The 9,168-nt window shown below is 43.3% G+C and overlaps 1 protein-coding gene across 1 annotated transcript in view; it reads right to left on the bottom strand.

Moving 5' to 3' along the window:
- Positions 1-3,926, bottom strand: part of LOC118427963 (zinc finger protein 43-like) — a gene marked incomplete at its 3' end in the record, with an annotated part of 29,392 nt that extends 25,466 nt beyond the window's left edge. Inside the window, exon 1 of the mRNA XM_035837929.1 lies at positions 3,757-3,926. The remainder of the gene's footprint in view (positions 1-3,756) is intronic.
- Positions 3,927-9,168: the final 5,242 nt, after the last annotated feature.

Here is a 9,168-nt window from a genome sequence, read left to right as displayed (position 1 = left end):
CTACATGTACATGTGAGAGTGAATGTATATGTGTGTAATTTCTGCGTGTGTGTGTGTGAGTAAGTATAGAGTTATGTACCGGAATAACTCATTAGGTACAGGTACTTGTGTGTACGTGTGGGTATGTGTATATGTGTGTACGAGTGTGTGTGTGTGTGTACGAGTGTGTGTGTGTGTGTGTGTGTGAGTGTGTACGTGTGGGTATGTGTGTGTGTGTGTGTACGAGTGTGTGTGTGTGTGCATGTGCACTTGTGTGTAGAGTTGTGTGCCAGAATAACCCATTTGGTACAAGCCAAAAATACCAGAACCCCGGTGTGGCGATACTGTATGTACATAATCGACAATCCACTTACTACATAGTAGTAATGATTTATATGGGACTGCCTGTCACATCAGGCAAATAGTCCTTTTGAAAGGCAAAACTAAAAGAACATTGGGAAATTGCAGAGACATTTTGCAAACATGAAGTGTGCATAATGATCCTCTTGTTGGCAACATGGGCCAATCTTTGTCAAAATGGAATTTCTTGGGGACACTTTTTGTCATTGTTTCCAAACGATAATCCCTATTTGGGGTGAGGAGTTGGCACACCTCACTCAACGCCTACAGAAACTGGATAGACGACACAGAGTCACCCAACTGTGAAGCATGTGGGGAGAGAGAAAGCACAGAGCACTTCCTGTACTACTGCCCAAGGTATGAGAGCAGCAGGCACAGAATGTATAACGAGGTGGACAACATATACCAAGAACTCAGTACACGGGAGAAAGAGAGAAGGCTGGACATAGTGACGCTAGCAGGGATGAGAGAAGATCTGGGAGAAGAAACAAACAAAAAGATGTACAAGGCATTCTCAAAGTATATAGAAGACACAGGGAGATTTGCCGGGGAGGACTAATAGGTCACCAACTTACTATACACGAATGTGCAAAGCACCAGAGTTCAATTGCTAGCACCAAGGAGCAACAATCACATGAGAAGCACCTAGATGGAAATAGTACCTGGAGCTCACGTCTAGCGAAGAAATAGACGTTAAGCAGGGACAACAACAACAACAACAACAACGAGGAGTTAAATACACCAGGGATGAGGAATTATGTGTGACGTTACCCGGTCAAACTTCAGCAAAATCGGATATTTCTTTTCCTACTAGTTGTGCCCGAAAATACAAAGAGAAAACCTTAAATTAAAACACATCCAAGCATCAGTTACTGAACCTCCCCGTAAAATGTGGAACACGCCATGATTAACACCAGATGTCAGAATGGCGGGCACTTTCCAGGGCTAGCCTAGGGGCGAACGGAGGGGTTTACAGTATACCTTATGTAGCATGGTGAAACCCCCCACTAGCTCAAGTAATGGATTATCCCAGTGTACACGCATGCGTGGGGGGCAGTTCTGTGAAGTGAATCCATCTTGATTGACATTAAAAGTTTGGTCTCCCGAAGTCTGGGCTCTGACGTCGTCTGTAGTCCCCGTCTAGCGCCCGGCCCTCGGGGTCGGGCGGGTAACAAATTGGAGGTTCTACCGAGATCGAAAGTTCCAGGAAAAACGTAGCGGATGGCGCGATAGCAGCCCGTCAAGTCTGAGAGAAACAGCACAGAGAGAAAGGTCGTCCGTCAGAGTTCCCGCCGAAACGGTCACGTGACGCGACGTGACGCGGAAGGAGAGGTCAGAGGAGTTCTGCATCTAGTTTGGACAGTGGCTCCTCGTGGTGTCTTGATTCTCTTCCGGCCAACCCAAGATTGGACCATAACCCCCGTGAGTTCTCCGGTTTCACAACAAAGATGGCGGCGCCCATAAGATGACGGAAGTAAGGGGGAGGGCTACTGTACCTACAAGAAGAAATTGGAAGTAACCCGTGCCAACTCAGTATAGCATCGTTGTGAGAAGACATACAGAGAGGGGAAAGTAGCAGACTTTCACTCGTCAGTGTGGCCTGTAGGCTGTACCAGCTTCAGCGGTAAAACCAGGAAAACGGCACATGTGGTTGGTGTCAAGTTACCGATCAGCCCGGCAGAAGAGTTGCGTCACTCACCAGCATTGCCAGAGGTCAACCCATTGAGGTAACCCTAGTAAACAAGATCCACCACTCAAGTGATGGAGGAGACCAGGAGGGCACTGGGGAGATCAAGAACGTCAATCAAATTGTGTCCCCACAATGGAAAGAAGATGACAAGCACAGGCTGGCAAGCACACGAGACTGTGGCAAAAACAGAGGAAGAACTGATGCGGTCGGGACCGTTAAGTAGCCGACATCAGGCATGAGCAAGCAGGACTTTCGCATGTTTAACATTTTGTTAAGTTATAGATTGAATTCATAGGGTACGTTTAGTATGTAGATTAACAATTAGCATTCATACAGAGTTGTCTAGTTATTGTCTATGCTGAAGAAGTCTGGTACCAGAGCTATGATCCAAGCAATGGGCATGGAGGCCCAGAAAGGTTAGCACTTTGGACTCTGAATCCAGCGCTACAATAAAATATGGTTGAGGAATTCAGGTAGACATTAGAATTCAGGAATGCTTAGTTTGAGGGTTAAGGACAGTCCAAGAAAACAAAAGTTGAGGATGGCCGGATGTAAATCCAAGAACACAAAGTTTGAGGGTGTAGTGGAACCAACCCAAGACAACAGAGTTGAGGATGGCCGGTAAGAAATCCAAGAATACAAAGTTTGAGGGTGTAGTGGAACCAACCCAAGACAACAGAGTTGAGGATGGCCGGTAAGAAATCCAAGAATACAAAGTTTGAGGGTGTAGTGGGACCAACCCAAGACAACAGAGTTGAGGATGTCCGGTAAGAAGTCCAAGATACCGAGTTTGAGGATGTCACGGAACCAAACCCAAGACTGCCATGTTTCAAGTCACTTCCAGAAAATGGATGTCATCTAGAGAAGTTTGAATGAAGTTCACTGAAAACTTACGGGGATACAGGTGTCAGACGGACATAAGCTGCAACTCAGCTCCATAGTTATACAATTGTGCAAGAACTGTTAGGTTGACATGCTTTGTACAAGTAGAGTTATCCTTATGATCGACATTAGATATTGGCAAAGGCAACTGTTAATAAGTGACATACATATTGTAGTTCTGTTTTTTACTGTTATTGGCAATGTCGGGACGACATTTTAGTGAGAGGGGGAGTGTGTAGCATGGTGAAACCCCCCACTAGCTCAAGTAATGGATTATCCCAGTGTACACGCATGCGTGGGGGGCAGTTCTGTGAAGTGAATCCATCTTGATTGACATTAAAAGTTTGGTCTCCCGAAGTCTGGGCTCTGACGTCGTCTGTAGTCCCCGTCTAGCGCCCGGCCCTCGGGGTCGGGCGGGTAACAACTTCGCCCTTTATGACATTAAAGACGTTTTTAAACACCAATAAACACTTGAAACTTGACCCTGCAGTATGTTGTTAATACACCTAAACGTATTTCTTGTTCATAACGCTTAAAGCATAAAATAAAGACCCTATGTAAACCTCTTAGGGGCCCCAAAAAATATTTTGTTTACGTAACCTTACCCCTCGCTTCCCCGTGTGAATTTCACTAAAATTTCCTCCATTTTAGGCGAGGAAAGATCAAAGTTAAAAAGGAACACATGTGTCTCTCTCTTTGCAGGCTATGGTATGTTTTTCAACACCTACAGAAGACAGGAAAATGTAGTTGTGACGGGACCCCTCGCCCTACCAAAATCACGACACCTTCAGTTTTCTGTCAAATCTACAGATATTCTGGAGTCAAAATACAACATATCGTCTTACCTGAACAAACTTGAACCCGAGTCTTGCACACAAACACCAGTAGGCTGTCTCTGAAGCCGCGAAAGTTGTGATTTTTGCTCCGGAAGGACGGGAACTTTTCCAAACCGCTGTCGCTCTCGCCACGTCGAGTAAACAGGAAGTCGCGGTGGAGATGACCCGGAAGTACTCTATGATCATGGGTCAAAATCACCTCCTGATTACTCACCAATTGTCGCAGTATTGAATTTCCCAAGCATCCTCTCTCGAGCTGAGGATTCTAATGGGGGATTATGAGTTTGGAATTACGCAAATCTCTCGGGGTCTATGACATCTGATGAACTTTACGGTAACTTTGGAATGTCTTCTTTCAGGCTTGATAACGATAACATTTCAACATTTGATTTCAAAACGCCTGAAAATAAAATTATTTAATCTATCCAGTATGTTGAGATACCCTTATTACACCTCCAACGAGTTTCCCTCCATGCTGACTCATCACCCCTAATAAAGTATCGAATCGCAGACAAAAAAATAATCGCCATTTTTAGTCAACCATCGCACACTAGAAAACAGCAAAAAACGGAAATTCGTCTTTGAGATTCTAACAAAGAATGATAGTGCTATATAGTAACCGCATTTATTGCTTATTTGGTGATTGATACTGAAAAATGCTCCGCGTATGGATACAAAGGAGCAGTTTGTAACATGACAGCCACATCACAGGTGGGTGTTGTCATGTACGGACATGTTTCTTGGGTGGTCTCGAATTTGTCGGTTTACCTGCGTCTTTGGGTAGTGTTTTTAACCTCCACTGTCATCTACAAATGTTGCCAAGACGTTAAGGGCATGTATGGATATCTTGGGTGCAATTTGAGTTGATAATTTTGTGGAAATTTCTGCCTTTTTCGTGCGTTTGTCGGCCAGCTCTCGGCGGTGGTTTAATTGCGTGTCCGCCATGTTTCGCTTGGCGTGCAGGGCGCGGCTTCAGTGCTTGTGTTTGTTTCTCTTTGTATACCACCGCTTTACCGTCAAATTTCCTCCACAAATGTGACATTGGGTTTCTACATTTTGTACAGCTCACTACGGTGTCTTGGTTTAGGTGCTAACATTGGCCAAGCAGAAAAAAAGTCAGAAGACAGAAATTTCCAGTGCGTCGTGGTTTAGGTGCTAACATGGGGAATTACACTGGCAAAAAAAAAAAAACATTGGCAGAAGACGGTATGTGAAGTTGTTTGACCACCATACTCGAACACCATTCCCATAGCGACCATAGTCTGTCTGACAAATGCAATGAAGTTATGTCTAAAACGAAGACTGCCCAGCTTTCACATAATCTGTGTACCACACCATGCGTGCTTACTACGCCAAACTGGTGTATGTAGACACTGTTTTTGTATACTGTCTGGTTAACAATTGGTAGAAATGAAATGGCTGCCAGAACAGGCTTTGCAAGAAAAGGCCTCGACAATGCACAGACCTCCTCATATATTAAACAGGCCAGTGTACAGTAGTACGTCTCCTTAGTATTTCACTATCGCTGAATATCATTTGCTAAGGCTAACACATTTCTATGGAGGTTGAAATCATATGCTTCTGATGGCAGAGCATCCAGCTCACTCAGGGTGTGTTAGTCAGGGTTATTTTCTCAGCTGTCCGGCCTCTTGGAAACCCAGACTTCGGGGACTGTACCTCGTGCAGTGGGGGCTGGTTCAGCTTAGCTTAGATGGGTCTGCTGGATGTTAATGCCGTCGCAGTTTTGATTTTACCGTCAGCGTGTTTGTGTCTTTGTAATTTGCAAAAAAGTGTTCCAAAAATGGGTCACTACTCAAGATCATGATATAGCTTTGCTGCTACTTTGAGCGAACGTTAAGTGCTCAGCAATGTGGTCTTGAAGCTACTTTGAATTGCAATGCCGGATATTTTATTTTATTTTGTAAAAACGTTGCAGCTGGTTAGCTGAATTGCGAATTACTTGCAAGAGTCAAGCCTACAAGCATATCTCCACACACATAAATTAGTAAAATCATCGGGAGTAAAAAAAACTTAGCTATTGAATTTCGAGGCACTCGGACAATTTACACAAAGACGATGTTTAAAAAAATGCGAGGCTGATACAAGAGAGTAAGATTATGGGCATACAGAAGAAGATGGTTGGTTATAGTGACCTCGAATATACAGTATTCTAATAGTCTCTTATGTAGTCTCTAATATATACATTCAGACACTAGTCGTCAATAGCATACAGCAGACATAAGGCACGTGGGATGAAGGACATTGCATGTCTTTTAGTTATCGCACTGCATACACATGGCTACTAAAGTTCGGATTGTTATCTGCCGTAATGCCCAGATCTTTTTCCAGGTATGTAAAATCTAGAGCTGTACTGATTTATTGTCCATCATTGTGTAGGCAACACCAGGATGCCCTTACCCAGTATAATGACGGTACACTTCATTGAATGGAATATCAGCTGCCAGTCTGCTACAAAGTTTTGTAACTGCTGAAGGTCTTTCTGTAAGACAGTGCATCCCACATCCCGTGCTACTGTACGATATGTCTTAGTGTCACTCCCATGTGGTACTTTTCCTTGTTTCTCTTACTTTATAAGTCTTGTTGATTCCATGAGGATCGCCTTTACTTAGGTGGAAACTCGTTAAAATATACACACAAACAATGCAGATTAGAGGAGTAGTAGATATAAACATAATTATCGTACAAGATATACAGAAAAAAACTATATAAGTTTTTTTGCTGGGTGAATAAGGCGTTCCTCAGTGCTGAAAAATGTGATATACCGACAAGTCAGATAGCTTTACCTTGCACAAAAACTTAAAATGTCAGATGCCAGAGATAAAAAACTACAGTATTTTTCTTAAGTCGTACGTGTGATGTTCCGTGTGCCCATCTTTGTGCCATAATTATCTCTGCTCTGTTGTGTAGACTTGTGGTACCATAACGAGTGCCTAAAGTACGGTCACTACTTCCGTTTCTCCTGTTGTAGACACCAATACCTATAATAGGGTGGATGGCAGACTTCCAGTTCGCTGCCATTACCTTTAGCCCTTCTTTGTTGAGGTGGTACCCATCGTGCCAGTAAATGCACTGTTTTATCCGTTTACCATCCCCGAGATTGTCATTATTTGCTATGGTAAGGAAGAGCGTTTACTGACCAGGGATCTGAAGGAATGAGTTCACACCGCGTGTCACTTCCATCATACAGCATGTTTGAGATTATACCCTTTGTGTCGGAGTCACCAATGATGACTATTTCTGCCCGTGTCTGGTTGTCGTTGTGCCGCCGGTTGGGTGCTGGGCCTCCCTGTGGTCTGTTTCCACTGTGTGGGCTGGCTGGGACATCACCGTTAGTTTTCTGCTCTTGTGGTGTTGTTTGTCGGGATGTTGTGTACGGTGGTTACATCACCAGTACTTGGTACGTCTTCATTCAGTGTTTGAGGAGCCGCCGGTGTGGTGTCACGTTGTGTAATTGCTGTGGAGACATTTCAAAACTCAAAATCGGATATTGCGGCGTTTTTTTAGGAATATGTCCAGATACATGTGTCCTAATTCAGAACGGTCTATGCTGTAGCTAGAGCTCCACCTATGCTGGAATAGACGTTGTGTATATAATTATGTTGGCTTACTTCAGGTTTCTTCTGTCACATACAATCAACTTTGTGTTTTGTTACCCCTTAAATTTACGTGCACTAAGAAATGCCACAGAAGATACAGTGTTGTTCCTACCAAGACGAGGGCTGTCGCACGGGTTTCCTGGATCCTGCACCTGTGAGTGCATAAGTCATTTAGAATGATGGGATGTCATCATTAAAGTCAAGGATTTCCTGCCATCGGCTTGTTCTGTCCGCGGCTGCTGCTGGTCTCAGGGCAGTACCATATCCTATCTGACTCCCCGGGGAGGGCTCCGAAGAAAAGGCTAAAAAAAGTCCGGAGTAACGCACAGGGAGTCATACAGCGGGATCCCCTAAAAGGCATACGAAATCATATTCTAAAACCTCTGCCATAAATCCGCTGTTCCTATTACACCAACATATTAAACCGCCATCTCATCCTCCGCCAATACACAACTCGCATGTGCCACGGTTTCCGAAGAAAGGACAAACAAAAGTCCGGAGTAACGCACAGAGAGTCGTAGAGTCGTAAATCTTTGAAAGACATAGGAACTCATTCTAAAACCTCTGTGATATCCCCGCTCTTCCTTTTACCCCAACTGATCAAAACCGCCATCGCACCTCACCCTTCGCCAATACACCACTTGCATGCTTGCTTCACACTTCACGAACTCAGATTTCGCTCCTCCCAATGTTAAAAACCACGTTTTCTACTATGCATTGAATACTCTGGTGGCAGGTGAGGTAGTGCACCCGTGTCTAGAGGACACGTGGTCTTTCTAGTCTAATTCCGCTTCTAACGATTGCGCAATCAGGTCGGGACGTCCCCATGTCACAATATTCGCAATTTACAGTGTTTGAGTCGTGTAACTACAGAAACAATGCAATTTTAATCGGACTGCAATGGAGTCAGCATGACACATTTCTTAGATAGGTAAAGTTTATTGTAAAAAGAAAGTACAATACATGAAATGCAAATGATTATATTAATTAACGTAACAATACAATATGATCAGTAAAAATCAACATTAGGAAAATACGTGATATGACAACAGAAACAAATTGTGACTAAAATCAAAGTAAAAAAACTATGCATAATAAATGGAAGTAGAAACGCGGGCAATGTATGTGCCTGGATTCGTTGACGTCATCCTCCGCCCGCCTCTACCCCTCCCTCCAGGCCTCGACGCTCCTCGTCCTGAATGAAGACATGAATAAATCAATACATGAATAAATTAATACATCAAGACATGAATAATAAAGACTCTGGGGCAAATATTTGTTAACTTTGCCAAAAGTAAAATTCCACATCATGAATATTTCAAACAGGGAAAATTTATTCATCAAGTAGAGTCAACGTTAAAAATATTTCTGAAGCATCAGATGTCCTAGACATACATAACTACAAAGCTTAAAAATCCGTGAATTCTAAACAAAGACAACAAACATCTGCATGGTGATTTGGAACGTAATGCACTGGCTTGTGCCCACAATACTGAAGACGTTAGAATATGAAGCTCCGAGTGGCTTTCATTGGTACTGCAGTGGTATCATATTCAGTGATATCATATTTACCTCGGCCTCTAACATGGTATCAGGAACCAGTTAGTCATCAAGTGAAGTGCCCTCTTCCATTGCTTCAGAGAAGCATAAAAACTTATGTTAGACATGCAACTATATGTCATCCTTGCGCTGCATGCTGTCACAATTTCGATGTGCAAGTATATGAAATAAGTTTTATTTATTTATTTATTAATCTTTAGGGTAATACCTTCAGTTAACGTGGTAACTGATTTCCAAGGGAGCC

This window comes from Branchiostoma floridae, chromosome 12, assembly GCF_000003815.2.
Source record: "Branchiostoma floridae strain S238N-H82 chromosome 12, Bfl_VNyyK, whole genome shotgun sequence".
In the NCBI taxonomy this organism is placed as follows: Eukaryota; Metazoa; Chordata; class Leptocardii; order Amphioxiformes; family Branchiostomatidae; genus Branchiostoma; species Branchiostoma floridae.
This window is presented reverse-complemented; position numbering and strand designations above follow the sequence as displayed.